The sequence below is a fragment of the Salminus brasiliensis genome, chromosome 5, assembly GCF_030463535.1.
Source record: "Salminus brasiliensis chromosome 5, fSalBra1.hap2, whole genome shotgun sequence".
Classification (NCBI taxonomy): Eukaryota; Metazoa; Chordata; class Actinopteri; order Characiformes; family Bryconidae; genus Salminus; species Salminus brasiliensis.
The window spans coordinates 28284460-28300724 of NC_132882.1; the positions used below are offsets into that span (position 1 = coordinate 28284460).

General features: G+C 39.5%; 1 protein-coding gene across 2 annotated transcripts in view; it reads left to right on the top strand.

The window, feature by feature from the left end:
- tsnare1 (T-SNARE Domain Containing 1) overlaps nucleotides 1-14853 on the top strand; it is a 196207-nt gene extending 181354 nt beyond the window's left edge. For both annotated transcript variants that reach the window (XM_072680070.1, XM_072680069.1), the window contains one exon: nucleotides 14320-14853. The gene's annotated coding sequence lies outside the window, so the exon portion shown is untranslated. The remainder of the gene's footprint in view (nucleotides 1-14319) is intronic.
- Nucleotides 14854-16265: the final 1412 nt, after the last annotated feature.

A 16265-nucleotide genomic window follows, 5' to 3' on the forward strand; every position in this document is an offset into this window, starting at 1 on the left:
GACAGTATGTCCCTGTTCATTCCCTTTGCGACATTCTGGAGCCAAAAGAGGGCCAAAATGGAAGTTATCATGTTGTTTACCCTTGTGTAGTCGAAGGAAATTTGAGCCAGAGCATGCGCAGTAGAGACGAGAGACAAGGCCATGTGACTGCCGAACTCTGTCTATATTTCTTAGTGGCAAGTCCTTCACCTGTCCCTTAGATATGTCTATATATAATCTATGGTTGTGATGTAGTTGTAATGTAGTCTATGGTTGTGTTACATTCCCTGTAACCATCATGTCTATAAACATGTCTGGTACCATAAGAATTTTGAGGTTCTGGACCCAGAAAGTGCCCTGCATAGTTTCTTTCTTTGGAATCACTTACTAGTGTAGTAATTTCCATATTTGAATCATGGGACCTTTAGGGAAAAAAACAAGTTGGCCCAGAGAATGCCAGAAAAAAGCATTCTGGGCAGTGCTGACGAGAATTTAGCTAGTTAGCTAGCTATGGCAAAGCAGACAGATTTTGTAGAGTACTGAAAAGGGCAGTTCAACAGTGGAACCCTTTTAACAAGATTTTATCTACAAGACAAAATTGCTGAAACAGAGCTAATTTGACTGCTGTTAGCTGTTAGCTAATGGTGTGGGAGTAGAAAAAATACAATTAAAGCTTTGGAAGGGCTTTTGTGCTGCCTTATTATTAGAGATTATCACAAATGATTTTAAAATCATGTCATTTGAGCCCAATAATTCCTTCATTATTGGTGATTCAGTACATACCTTAGCAAAACAAATGGCTGACACCAGATGAAGAAGGCGCGTTAGGCGTTTTGTGTTAGATCTGGAATGGCGAATTCGTGTCTACCAAGAAATGTGACAATAAGCTCTCAGGCTGGACTCAAATCTTCTTAGACAAAGCTTTGTGGGTAAACTCGTCTCATGCAAATTCCAAACCACATTAGCTTTGAGGAACTAGTTCGCAGCATTGAGATTAATGGCTGGGTGACTACTTGATTTAATAGGGTTATTTCACTGCTTCCGGGCGGGAATAAACAACAAACTTAATGCAAGACATTAGTCACTCTCTTCACTGAGTGAGAGAAGTTTCTGAGTTTCAGTCTTCTGACTGTGCTTTTGCTCCCAGTCACAGTCTCAGTGCTGTTTTTGCTTCTTTTTGTATTCCGTTAACTTCTTAGCATTTTCTTTCTGCTCCTTCACTCTCAGTTGACCATTTTAGGATCCGTGCGAGTTAGCAGGTTCACACAGTATATGTTCTTTAATGTGCATAGACAGTTTTTTTTTGGCCATTGATTTCCTTTCCGGAGCTTGAAAAAAAGAATAAGGGACTAAACAGAACTTTAGGGGCAGAAAAGTAAAGTATGTTTCTCTCTAAAAGGTTTCTTTTCTCTTCAGAAAATGATTGCATAAATAAATAAATAAATAAATAAAAATTAAAGGATCTGGATGTGCAAACTCCGTTGAAGATAAATGCTAAAGGGAAATGCAATTTTCCAGTAAAAGTTGAAAAATGAAAATCCTTTATTTATCTTTTTTGGCACTGTCAGCTCGTTCTAAATTTTGCTGCTAGGGAATTACAGGCAGTCTTTAGGAGAGCGACATTTACTGGCGCTTTCATGTCAGATAGTGCCATGTGTGTTTGGGGCTGGAGTTTGTAGAGTTCCAAGCCTAAACCTGTATGATATCAGTAGCTCACAGAGCAGGCCTAAAAAAAGACAAGAATGTGACAGAAAACAGTTCAGTCCCTTTTCTTGCTATGTTTCTCCCGGTAGTAGAGCGAGGCAGCCTTCGTCCTCCTGCCCCCGTCTCCAGGAGAGCTAAGATTACCTAAAGCTGATTGGTCGCCTTAATGTGCTAGGCACCCCACATTCCCTAGCCTAAAGCTTAAGCTGTCACTATAGCAGCCTGATCAGCACTGAGCCCCTCACTCCAAACTGCTCACTGTCCAATAGCTAGAGCTCAGGCTGATAGAGCTCAGGGTGAATCGCATCACAAGCAAGCAGCTTCACTTCCTGTGTGTTCTCTAGGAAGCAAGGGCCCTTTAAGAACTTTTTTTAGTCATTACTGGCTAAAATAAAATAGGCAGTTTGAGGAGTATTCACCTCAGCAGAAGCAGGTAGAGTGGCCTAAACCCATTTGCATGAAAACATACAGTACTGCACAAACGCCTAAGGCACCTGAGAAGAAAAAAAAAATGGCAGTGCATATGTATTTACTCAGAAAAACACTGATATTAAATTTGGAGATACGTGTTTTTCATTGGACAGGAATGAAAACCTTGTATCTCTATTTTTGCTATTTATCACTTATGACTTGTTATTTACACTGTCTCACAAATTCAAATTGAATAGACCAATAGAAATGCTCCAACACTTCAAAAGGTTTTTGCACGACACCAACGATATCTGTAATCTATAATATTGGAGTTTCCCCATTTCCAGTCTTATTTCTAGTTTTTATCCAGTACCTAGTTTGGCTAATTAGTGCCTTATTAAGTTAAACCAGGTGAACAAAACTTAAAGGTGCTTCTGTACTAGCTCCTATCTCAGCCCCTTTTATAAAAACAGGAGCTTACTGTTACTGCATGACTGTTTGTTGCATATATCCTGTTATACAGTGCATTTACAGGCAAAACACGCTTACTGCCAAGATAAATAGTTTTAAACAATTTCCTTAAGTGCTTAAGAGTTTTGCAGAGAACTGTATGTAAATGTAATGTTACTTACTGAAATGAAGGCTTGCAAAATGATGCAGGTGGAAGTAAATGTAGCCTCCAACTTCAGTACACTCAACTGTTTTTCATTCCATAAAGAACCAAACTCTGAGGAACTGAAGTTTGCTTAGAACTTTTTGAAATCTGTTTGGTTTAACCTCTTAAAACGCTGTAGAAGGTAAATAAATACAGTGTGACATGTTGCCATCAAGTGCAGATAATACACAATCACTTTTCTGCAGTAAAATGAGCTGTTCTAATGATGGAGAGGTTTGGGACTTTGGAGACTCCAAAAGGACACTTGGAGAAGCTGCCTGTTCACTGTCTACTCCAGCTAGAATAACTTCAAAGCAGTGGGAGGAATCAACTCCAAATTTTGCCTGGGGAAAGTAGACCCATGGTGACACGAGATTCAAAAGTAAAACATCTTGGGGGACATGAAGGCCTCAGTTAATAATATCTAATATCTAGATTTTAAAATGAAATTCAGAAAAAGATTTTTGTGTTTTTCTTTATATTTTGACTGCAGATCAATTTCAATATCTTTAAATGTTTTCTATTACACATTTGCCTCTTTAAAAAGGGGTTAAAAAGGGTTGAGCAGAAAGCCTCAAGATTTGGGTGTGTAATTTCAGGCGGAAAATGGAAAAAAGGGCTGGAGTTTTACAAAAGTAAATCAAAATAATAGAATAAAGTTAAACCAGTAGGATAATTAAGGTAGGACTTTATATAATTATTTTGGGTGACATTAAAATTGGCAGAAATACACTGTACAAAACCATCAGCGATTTAATTAAAAGTCAAGATGAATTGTAATTCCTTCTGTTCTTAGAATTGTTCTGGTTCAGACTGAAATACAGTATTAGCAAGGCCCAAATTCGATTTTTGGCAGATCTGCATTGTATCCAGATTGATTTTTGATAGTCTGGACAGCCAAAAAACACATTAAATCCATTTGCAAATGAAATCCATCAGATCCACACCATATTTGGAGGTGGTTTAAAATGCAATCACAATCAGATTTGTACAGATGCGTCTGTCTGGACGCTCCGGCCACTCAAATCAGATTTTAAATTTTTTCTTTGTGTCATCCACAATGCAACATCCAACGACTATGTTAAATCCAGAGTGTCTCTTCTGCTTCTGTGTTTAATCAGTCTGAACATATAGCCTTTGACCCAAAAGGTTGGTTAATTAGTTGGATCAGGTGTGTTAGCAGCATAGGAAACATACAGAAAGTATGCAGGGCAGTGTGCCCTCAGTGCCAGGATTGATAAACACTGGTCTAGTGTTTTTTAAAGCAGCATTATGCAAGAATTGTCACATCTTGCTGCTTAGTTTCCCCCACAGTCCGTAAGTGAAATTTCTCCCATTTTGAGCCACCCTTTAAGAAGGACATGCTTACATGCATTTCTGGACAAGCTAGGGGATACAGGACTTTCAGTAAAGTAAAAGACGCATTTGAACTGATGCAGTAGAGTAATATTACAAGATTTTACACAAATATGATGCAGCGCCATCCTGACCACTACACCAAAGTTGCATAGTGCAGTTAGCAGTGTTCTGAGCCAGGCGTAGCAGTTATAGAGAGACTATTCTTTCTGGTATTTGAAAGTGAAAATTCTGCATAGTGTTGCTTTAAAGCTACATAGTAGTGCTATGTAGTAGCACATAGAGGTGCTAAATTGACTGGAATTATATTTCTTAAATGTATTAGAAACTATGAGCACTTTTGTTTGTGTGTGTGTGTGTATATATATATAAATCTCAATTACAGTAAATTCAGTCATTTTTAAGAGAACGTGTTTTGCGTTCTAAATCTGTAGATGGGTGCTTATAAATATTAAGTGTCCCAAGTCCCAAGTGCACAGTATTACAAAGTAGTTGTACTCAGCCTGGAAGTGCAAGGTGCTAAAAAAGGTTTATATGAGTGTAGAGAGAAGCAGAGAAATTATTATTCTAGTATTTATGTCTGTTATAATTACAAATAAACTAAAGAGCTTTCAGATGTTAAAAACAATATGGGCATGCTCTAGTATGGGTTGATAGCAACTAACTGAATGCCTCAATCATGCTAGGAGCCACAGGTAGCTTTAAACATTGAAATGTGCAGTTGTATTCTTTGAATTGGGCCAATATTCAGTTTTTCTTTTGACAGCTCTAGCTAGCAGCTAAAGCACTTAACTGTGTCCACAGGACTGTGTCCTGTGTAGCACCCCTACGCTCTTTCCCCATCAAGAGAGCTGGCACTGCGTCCACTGTGGTACCGAGGTGCGATTCATTCCCCCCCTGCCAATCAATACCTGGCCTGTGGAGAGCACTTGGCTGTGATTGATATGAGCTATCAGCAGCAGGCATCTGGACGTTGACTGTGGAAATGGGGCACGACGGATGCCTACAGAGTGCAGGGGCCCATCTGTCCACATTGATTTGCCTCGAAAAAATGTTTGACTTCCAAATCATGTACTATTTTTCTATCCGAGGAAAAAAGAAGATCTCTCTGGTCAAGCTCAAAGTTAAATGCAGCATTTGATCTGAGAACTTCCTCAGTGCATATTATGGTATCTTCTGCACTTTGGCCTTCAGATCAGATAAACAATTAGCCATTGGAGACTAAGGTCAGTGTTTTCTCATGCCTGTTAATGTGGTCGCCGGTCCAGCAGGGCCCCTTTGTCCTTCCACTTTTGTCTAGAGCAGTGGCTCCGAGTTGGTTTGGCCTCAGGACCCATTTGTCCTTTATCATTAAGGCTTGACCCGAAAGCAATTTAACTTTCTTACCTGCTTGCTAGAAGCCTCGTCACACACCATATGCTTTGGCTTTTGGCCTCTCTTGTGTCATCAAGAAATTAAATAGCACATTTTAGAACTGCTTTGTGTCTCAATGTATGTGTTTAGTGTTAGGCTAACAATAGCCTTGGTATTTATTGACTTTCTGTGCAAATTACAGGCAATAAAATAAAACGGTGTTGATGTGATTTCACTGCCCAGTATCAAGCTGGCTTTAACTGGGTAACAGCCTTCCCTAACTACTCCATAACCTACTGGTAAGGAAATGTTGCTCACTCTATTTAATTTTCATGATTATTTTTTCTAATGAAACCATTTAAGTTTTTCAGACAGCAGCATATATAGCTGTTTGAACTTTTTTCAATAAAAAAGTGTAGCTACACCTTTTTGTTTTGCTGCGTTCCAAACCATACATGTCTATATGTTATGTACAATTTAAAAAATGCCTTTTTTCCATGGGAAAAAAACTATTTTTAGTTTACTATTTATTTTTTTTATTTTTTATTTTTTTAATAAACAATTACATAAATATGAAAATAAAATAAAATACATGATCTGTACTTCCTGGTGAATTATCTTTGTACTACATGCACCAGAAAAATGCATACATATGTAGACGTATAAATTTACTTGAGTAAAATTTAAAGATGTTAAACAAGAGGTTAAAGTATGAGTTAAACAGTATAAGAGGAGAAGCAGTTCTGTGTTCTGTAGGTTGTCAATGATGTAAAAAATGTGATCATTAAATGATACAAAATTAAAGTCATATACGCAAAGTGTTATTATTTATTTATTTATAATTGGTCAGAAAGTTAAATAAACTTACTTACATTTTAAATGATTAAATGATTCTCTGCCAATTATTTAATGGTTCTGGGTTAAAATGGTCAATGCTGTTTTTTTTTTTTTTATGGGCCAACGAATGATCAGCTAAATTACTAAAGGAAAAAAATCTACATTCATAAAATGGCTGCAGAAAGATCTCACTGAACTGAATATATGGTACAGTTGCATAGAGAGTTCAGCTGAATCCGTTTGGGAAACTAAATCTGTCTAACCATCACTGTAATTGAGAATCAGTGTAGAGACTGCAGGTGCTGTCGGAGGCTCTCTAGCTCCCCCTGGCTCTGTGTAATTGTATGGCTGGGTACATGTACTGGTGGGTGGAGGTGGAGCTGGCAGGCAGGAGCTACTGGGTGCTGGGGGAGCTTCTCCCTGTGGTGGCAGTGAGGCAGGCAGGCTTTGATGTGGATATAGCCAACAGAGCCTGGATCTTGGCCTGAGAAGCAGCCTGAGAGGAGGGTGCCCTCTGATCTCTGTCGCTTCAAAGCAGGTGTTCTTCCCCTCCCTGCTGCCCCCCCAACTCCTCCCCAAATGCCCCCTTCTTTCAGTCCCCTTCATCCATTCTTACCACTGAGTGTTTCTGCCCCCTCCCTCCTTCTCTCTCTCTCTCTCTCTCTCTCTCTCTCTCCCACTCAGTTTGCTGTTCTCAGCCAACATTCCCGCACAGTGGAGATACTGACATCAGATCTGATGGACAGATTCCTTTTTCCCAGCCAGCGCACTGTTCAGCTATTACTCATACTCTCTCGTGCCTCTCACTCACTCTCGCGCCCTCTCTCTCCTTGTTTTCCTTTTTCTTTTCATGTTCACGCTTGCTCATTAAGTGCCCCCTCCTCTTTTTTTGGCAGACTATCCTTTCACAATTTCCTCTTTGTTGATATCGCAGAAATCCATATGAGACGTTTAGTAACATTTATTTCGCTGCTTTTGAAACAATATTGCAAAGCGTGGCATGTGGCAATAACAATTACGGGTGTGAGAACAATAACAATTACAGTACGAGCCATAATAATAAAGGACGAATATTCCACAACAGCTTCCTTTGAATCCCAAGCTTAAATAGAAGAAGACGGGCACATGTTGCATTGGGGCTTCGTAGGCTGTTGTGATGCCTATGTGACAAAGATGGTGATTACCAGTCATACAGTCCAGAACCATTCAAAGTGCAACATGAACTGTGGGATTCTGACCTGCACCAGTGATGGGTCAGTTCAGTGTTTTGACTAGGACCATGGACAGGGGCCTGGCCAGCTTCAAGCTCCTTTCACATCCCCATATCACTTTATAAATAAGCTCCAGAGAAAGTGAAAGATCTTTGAGGAACTTTTGGGGGTTTGAAACTGTGGAGGACCTCTTAATGTGTTTTGAGGAACCTTCAATGAACCTTTGTCTTTTTTGAAGGTTCCTGAAAGCACATTAAGATGTTCTACCCAGAGACGTTCACTGCTGGGGGGGGGGGGGGGGGGGGGGGGGGGGACCTAGTCGGGGGGGGGGGGGGGGGGTCCTAGTCAGTGGGTGGGTTAGTTGGCTCAATTGGAAACATAACTGTGTTCTGTAACGGTTACATAAAGAAACACATTGATTGTAGATATGAAATATATAAATAGGGTTGTTACTAATTCATGTGTAATTTAGCATCATTTTAACCAAGACAATCAGATCCCACATTTTTGTGTAATTGTCTTGTCTTGTAAAGTGTAGTAGCCACTCCACTGAGAGCAAAGACGCTGTCTACAAATGCTTGCCCTTTCACCTTCTTTGCAGTTCTACTTCAGAATGTAAGCAAAAAAATGACAATATTTAATAGATTTTTCATTCCAAACTACACGTGACTGATTTGAATAAGAAGTAAACAGTATCTGTGAGGAACAGGAGTGACTCTGCAGCCTCGCCGGAGTATCCTCTCTTATTCCGTACCATCCTCCTACGCTTAACACTTTTCCTCTGTCTCTTTACAGTTTGTCCCTGTAGCCTTGCCTTGTGCCTGCAGTGCTGCTGATCACACACTTCATACTTTGTGTGTGTATGTGTGTGTTTGTCTGAGTGGGTCACTGAGACATGGCCTGGGGACGTAGTGACAGTAGTGAGAAATGCGTCATGGCCATCACTCCTTCTGAAAATGGCTGCAGGTCCACTTGCTCTTATTTCACGGATTGTGCTCTCTCTCTCTCTCTCTCTCTCTCTCTCTCTCGCTCTCTCTCTCAAGCCGTTCAGAGTCATTGTCCCTGATCACACCCTAGGACGTGACCTGGAACCCCGAGCAGTGGCCAGCAGTAGGGTGTTCTGGGAGTGGAGATGGTCAGGGGGAGTGAGAAAGTGCAGTGTGTTTGTATCTAAGTGCAGTGGAGGGCGGGTAATAGATGTGTGCTGTAAAGTGAGGTAATGATGCGGGCAGTGTAGGAGAATCGTACAGCTGGACAGGATGAGCAGCGGTCCAGTAAGAGTAACTGGAAAGAAAGTGCAGGCTGCTTGACCATGTTTCCAATCTTACAACGACCACAATCATGATAATAACTAAAAAAGGGCATTTCCTGAAGGTTGCACAGCTTAAGCGGTTTCCACGTCCAGACAGTTGGTGGGTGTTGCTATGTGCCGGCTATGGTATTTCGGGTGGTTTTTAACTGTGTTGGTTGCAGATGGTTGCTATGGTGTGGCTAGGTGATTGCTGTAGTTTTGAAAAGTGGTTATGATATCCCAAAGTGGTTGCTGTGATGTTACTAGGTGGTTGCTGTGATGTCCAATGGTATGATACAGTATGATGCTACATGGTTGCTAAGTCCTTACAAGATGGTTGCTTTGGTGTTGCAAAGTGATGGCTATGTTATCCTAGTTATAAAACATGCTATACTGTCCAAAAGTTTGCAGACACCTGCTTATCCAAAGCTTTTTTTTTCCTTTAATCAATGGTATTAAAATTGTTTAATGGTTTGCCCTCCCCTCCTTTTGCAGTAACAGTCTCTATACTTTTGAGAAAGGCTTTAAACTAGACATAAGAACACATAGGATTTGATTGCATTCAGCCACAAGAGCATTAGGACGCATTAGTCAGATCTTGACTTTGGGTGATTAGTTTTAGATCACAACACCACATCAAGACATCCCAGCGGTATTGCATGGAGTTCCATCACTTCAGAGGACGCAGATCCATTGCTTCACAGCCCATTGCTAAGGGGGTTTTATACCTCTGAAGGTAGAGATTGGCATTAGGCATTGTGATCGTAGCCTCACGCAAGGGTGTAGGGACGATTTTGACATTGGGAGGAAAACATTTGCGACTATGAATAAAAGGCCACACCATCCCCTAAAATATAAGCTAGCTATGAGCTGACTCTATTGTAGCAAAGGCAGTACAGTACTGTATGCATAGTCACTTGAATTACAATAAACAGCAAAATAATACATGAATAGAGATGACAATGTAATTTATGTTAACATTAACACAGAGAATGTTTGAGCTACAGAACTGACTCAAGACTAAGATTAACATTAAGCAGTAAGGCTGTGTCCTGTATGCACTTTGGATATGTATATATCACAGTACTGTAAGCACTTTTAATGGTGGTGTACTATTTTTTACATACTATTTAGTACAGCAGTGTGCAGTTTGGGATGTGGCCAGAAACCCTAGTATTCAAAGCTGGTGAAAGCTAACGCTATGCTCAAATAAGGCGAAAGCTGAGGCTAGTGATGCAGGTGATTGAACAGGTATCTCAACACAAGCCTTAACAAAAGCTAAAAGAAGACCCAGCGCCATCCAACACAACATTAGATACGAATGTTGTCTGATTTGTCACGTTTTCAAAATAAAAGTTTTGTTTTTTTCTTCCCCCACTGAATAATTTTTGAGTGCAACTGTTGACTTTATTCGGTGGGAAATGTCCCACCCATCCCACCCTCATGTGTGGGTGTTCCAGTGTATCCCACTCTTTTGGCAGTGCTGTTCCATGAAGATGTGTGTGTGAGTGTAGTTAAACACCTGTGTCAGCAACAGGTGCACCTTAAAGTAGCTGCAATTCCCTAATTAGTTCATTTACAGATGTTTCATGATCTGATCTTCCCTCACAAACAGCCTAATGTCACCCACTGCCACTGTCTGAGTGAGACATACAGGAAGCTGTTGTGTGTGTTTGTGAACTACAGCCACTTCATGATGCAGTAGCCTCTGCTGCCCATTACAGCACATGCTTCATTTCACATCAAAGGATGTGCAACAACAGATAAGATTAATTTTGTTCAACATTTCAGTTTAACTCGATGGAGAGTTGGTAGCTGTTGGTGGGCTTGGGAGGGATGTGATTTCAGATAAAAGTGATGAGCTTTGCCCTTTACTGAACCACCCAGTTGAGTGATTAATGAGTCACTTCTGTTGTAAACTCTCTGAACTTCAGCCGGGGCTTAATTAAAACTTTACCACCAATCATAAACGTTTGCCAAACCACCAAAGTATAATTTTGGAATAAAAAGTACAAATGTCAACTTCTTAACAACTCTTCAGTATATATGAATGTCATATATTGGTATAGATGTCAGTGTGTTTGGTCATGTTTAGGGATAGATGTCAGTGTGTTTGGTCATGTTTAGGGATAGATGTCAGTGTGTTTGGTCATGTTTAGGTATAGATATTAGTGTGTTTGGTCATGTTTAGGTATAGATATTAGTGTGTTTGGACATGTTTAGGGATAGATGTCAGTGTGTTTGGACATGTTTAGGGATATATGTCAGTGTGTTTGGTCATGTTTAGGGATAGATGTCAGTGTGTTTGGTCATGTTTAGGGATATATGTCAGTGTGTTTGGTCATGTTTAGGTATAGATATTAGTGTGTTTGGACATGTTTAGGGATAGATATCAGTATGTTTGGTCATGTTTAGGGACATATGTCAGTGTGTTTGGTCATGTTTAGGGATAGATGCCAGTGTGTTTGGTCATGTTTAGGGATAGATATCAGTGTGTTTGGTCATGTTTAGGGATAGATGTCAGTGTGTTTGGACATGTTTAGGGATAGATGTCAGTGTGTTTGGTCATGTTTAGGGATAGATGTCAGTGTGTTTGGTCATGTTTAGGGATAGATGTCAGTGTGTTTGGTCATGTTTAGGGATAGATATCAGTGTGTTTGGTCATGTTTAGGGATAGATGTCAGTGTGTTTGGACATGTTTAGGGATAGATGTCAGTATGTTTGGTCATGTTTATGGACATATGTCAGTGTATTTGGTCATGTTTAGGGATAGATGTCAGTGTGTTTGGTCATGTTTAGGGATAGATATCAGCATATTTGGTCATGTTTATGGTATAGATGTCAGTGTGTTTGGTCATGTTTAGGGATAGATATCAGTGTGTTTGGTCATGTTTAGGGATAGATGTCAGTGTTTCTGGTCAAGTTTAGGGATATATGTCAGTGTGTTTGGTCATGTTTAGGGATAGATGTCAGTGTGTTTGGACATGTTTAGGGATAGATGTCAGTGTGTTTGGTCATGTTTAGGGATAGATGTCAGTGTTTCTGGTCAAGTTTAGGGATATATGTCAGTGTGTTTGGTCATGTTTAGGTATAGATGTCAGTGTGGTCATGTTTAGGGATATATGTCAGTGTTTTTGGTCAAGTTTAGGTATAGATATTAGTGTGTTTGGTCATGTTTAGGGATAGATGTCAGTGTGTTTGGTCATGTTTAGGGATATATGTCAGTGTGTTTGGTCATGTTTAGGGATAGATGTCATTGTGTTTGGACATGTTTAGGGATAGATGTCAGTGTGTTTGGACATGTTTAGGGATAGATGTCAGTGTGTTTGGTCATGTTTAGGGATAGATGTCAGTGTGTTTGGTCATGTTTAGGTATAGATGTCAGTGTGTTTGGACATGTTTAGGGATAGATATCAGTGTGTTTGGACATGTTTAGGGATAGATGTCAGTGTGTTTGGACATGTTTAGGGATATATGTCAGTGTGTTTGGTCATGTTTAGGGATAGATGTCAGTGTGTTTGGTCATGTTTAGGGATATATGTCCGTGTGTTTGGTCATGTTTAGGTATAGATATTAGTGTGTTTGGACATGTTTAGGGATAGATATCAGTATGTTTGGTCATGTTTAGGGACATATGTCAGTGTGTTTGGTCATGTTTAGGGATAGATGCCAGTGTGTTTGGTCATGTTTAGGGATAGATATCAGTGTGTTTGGTCATGTTTAGGGATAGATGTCAGTGTGTTTGGACATGTTTAGGGATAGATGTCAGTGTGTTTGGTCATGTTTAGGGATAGATGTCAGTGTGTTTGGTCATGTTTAGGGATAGATGTCAGTGTGTTTGGTCATGTTTAGGGATATATGTCAGTGTGTTTGGTCATGTTTAGGGATATATGTCAGTGTGTTTGGTCATGTTTAGGGATAGATGTCAGCATATTTGGTCATGTTTAGGGATAGATGTCAGTGTGTTTGGTCATGTTTAGGGATAGATGTCAGTGTGTTTGGACATGTTTAGGGATAGATGTCAGTGTGTTTGGTCATGTTTAGGGATAGATGTCAGTGTGTTTGGTCATGTTTAGGGATATATGTCAGTGTGTTTGGTCATGTTTAGGGATATATGTCAGTGTGTTTGGTCATGTTTAGGGATATATGTCAGTGTGTTTGGTCATGTTTAGGGATAGATGTCAGCATATTTGGTCATGTTTAGGGATAGATATCAGTATGTTTGGTCATGTTTAGGGATAGATGTCAGTGTGTTTGGTCATGTTTAGGGATAGATATCAGTGTGTTTGGTCATGTTTAGGGATAGATGTCAGTGTGTTTGGACATGTTTAGGGATAGATGTCAGTGTGTTTGGTCATGTTTATGGACATATGTCAGTGTATTTGGTCATGTTTAGGGATAGATGTCAGTGTGTTTGGTCATGTTTAGGGATAGATATCAGCATATTTGGTCATGTTTATGGTATAGATGTCAGTGTGTTTGGTCATGTTTAGGGATAGATATCAGTGTGTTTGGTCATGTTTAGGGATATATGTCAGTGTGTTTGGTCATGTTTAGGGATAGATGTCAGTGTGTTTGGTCATGTTTAGGGATAGATATCAGTGTGTTTGGTCATGTTTAGGGATATATGTCAGTGTGTTTGGTCATGTTTAGGGATAGATATCAGCATATTTGGTCATGTTTATGGTATAGATGTCAGTGTGTTTGGTCATGTTTAGGGATAGATATCAGCATATTTGGTCATGTTTATGGTATAGATGTCAGTGTGTTTGGTCATGTTTAGGGATAGATATCAGTGTGTTTGGTCATGTTTAGGGATAGATATCAGTGTGTTTGGTCATGTTTAGGGATATATGTCAGTGTGTTTGGTCATGTTTAGGGATATATGTCAGTGTGTTTGGTCATGTTTAGGGATAGATGTCAGTGTTTTTGGTCAAGTTTAGGGATAGATGTCAGTGTTTTTGGTCAAGTTTAGGGATATATGTCAGTGTGTTTGGTCATGTTTAGGGATATATGTCAGTGTGTTTGGACATGTTTAGGGATAGATGTCAGTGTTTTTGGTCAAGTTTAGGGATAGATGTCAGTGTTTTTGGTCATTTTGTTAGATATGAACGTCAGTGTGTTTGGTAATTTGTAGGTATGAATATCAGTGTGTTTGGTCATTTTTATGTGTGAAGATCAATGTTTAATCATTTTAGGTGTATAATAGCAGTGTTTTTGGTCGTTTCTAGGTATGAATATCTGCATATTTGGTCATTTTTAGGTGTGAAGATCAATGTTTAATCATTTTAGATAATATGAGTATTTTTGTAGGTGTGCTTGTAGGTATGAATGGCATTCAACAGCATCAACTTTAACAACTGTTTGTACAATTGCTGTCTAATACCCTCTTAGGTACCATTGTAAGAAGATAATCAGTGTTATTCATCTGACCTTTTTTAAGGTTTTCATGTTATGGCTTGGCTGGTGTATTTGGTCAGAAATTAGTTCTTTGGCTTATGCTGTTGTTTTGTCCTCTACAGATGCAAGTTCCTGCTCTGCTGTGACCCCTCTGCTCAGCCACCATCAGGCCGTCCTTTCCCACATCCTCCAGCCTCTTACTCTGCTCCTGTGTGCTTGCTCTTTTATCTGTGTTGGGAATAATATGAGGATGTGTGTTTGTGCGTGTGTGGACATTTTACGTGAATACAGTATTTTTAATGAACACTGTTTTTACTGTACTGCTCCTTACCTCTCCAGTCTGGGCTTACATCAAAGAACAAGCTCCAAATAGTTATGTTTTAATTTCTTTCAATGTCAATTATTTTATTGATTTCATTTTATTTTTGCTTGCTCACTAGGTTCACCATTTACAGCTTATTAGCACTGTATTCAAATATATTAAATAGTAAACTAGTCATTTTTTGTAGAGTACAAAACATATATAAGGTGAAAAATGTCATATGTCAAATATTTATTTTGGAAATGCCTGAGATTCAGCTCTGGGCAGGTTTTTTTCTGCTAATGTATGTATATCTGTATCATATAATTAATTAAACAGTGACATGTAAAATGCATTAACTTGCTGCCTCTTACTTTGGCTTGAACAAAGAAGTGAAGGACCCCTGAGGGGGAAGTTTCAGACAGGCTCTCAAAAATGGCAACTCAACCATGTCTGCTCATCAGCAGCTCAAAAACTTCAGGCTCCAGAAACTTTCCGACTTTCACTTTGCTCAGTTCTGTCTGGCCCTGAGCCGTTTCAAACCATTTGGGGATCTGACCATGGCAGTGGCTGTTTAGCCAAACTTCCTTCTGAGCAAATGAATTGGCTTTTGTTGTTGGTTTTCAGTTGCTGCCTCTACAATCAGCGCTTGTCATTTCCCCAATCAACCAAACAACACCCATCATTTATCACAGAATTCTGATTGGCTCAAAGTGCACAGAGGACAAAAGACCTGGTCCTAGGTGCAGATGCTACAGATGTCCTGGCACTGAAGTGGTGGAACAAGCTTCTCCTGGCTGTCCGAACAGCAGAGTCGCTTGCTGTCTTCCAACCCAGACTCTTCTGAGAGTACTTGGGCAAAGTGTAGAGTATTACGGTCTCCATACTGACTTTTCATTTTTTTATTTAATCTTTTAATTTTAGTCTATTCAAACTAGCTAAGATTATTCTTGAGTAAATAGCGAAGCACTTTTGTAAGTCTGCTAAATGCCATAAATGTACAGGGTTAAGATTTGCCCATTAACCGCAACTCCACCATGCAAACCCCCTATGATATCTTTTTTATACACATTTATTAATATGTAATATAATTATATAAGAAATGCCAGCATGAGTAGATTTATCAGTATTTCTAACACTCAATTGATTCCTGGTGAGGACTCCATTAGGTGAGGAGGTCCATTAAGGTGGTATTTGTGCAGGTGTTGCCGCACAGTAGAACAGTGCACCACCACTCCAGAACCTACATACTAAATCTAGATGAAGGTCGTTTGTAGTCAAACAGGGTTTTGATTTGTACACGTCTACCTAAAAAAACACTATGCTGTCTTCTTCTAACCTTCTCCTGCTCAGGCAGCTGCATAGAGGAGCGCTTGGCTTCTATTTGTCCTAATTGGCTGCTCTTTCCTAAATAACTGTGAATCAGTCACAGTCCTAATAGGCCAATTAAGGTCTGAGACCTTGGTAAAAGTTATCTGAGAGCTCAAATCCGGGTGCCCGAACCTTTGCATTCCTTAGTCCATCTTCTACGCACTGACTAGTAGAGTGGCCAAACCTTTGTATACTACTGTATATATATATATAATTTATTTATTTATTTATTTATTTATTTTTCTTTTGTCAAAACAGCATTTAAGCATTGAACAGTTCTATATAGAGACATTGCCTTTACTGAAAAAAAAACCTTTTTTAAGAGTACAGTGGTGGGATCCCTCTTGTGCAAAGATAATATAGCAAATGTGTTTAGGGTCTAGCTGTTGTTAATGC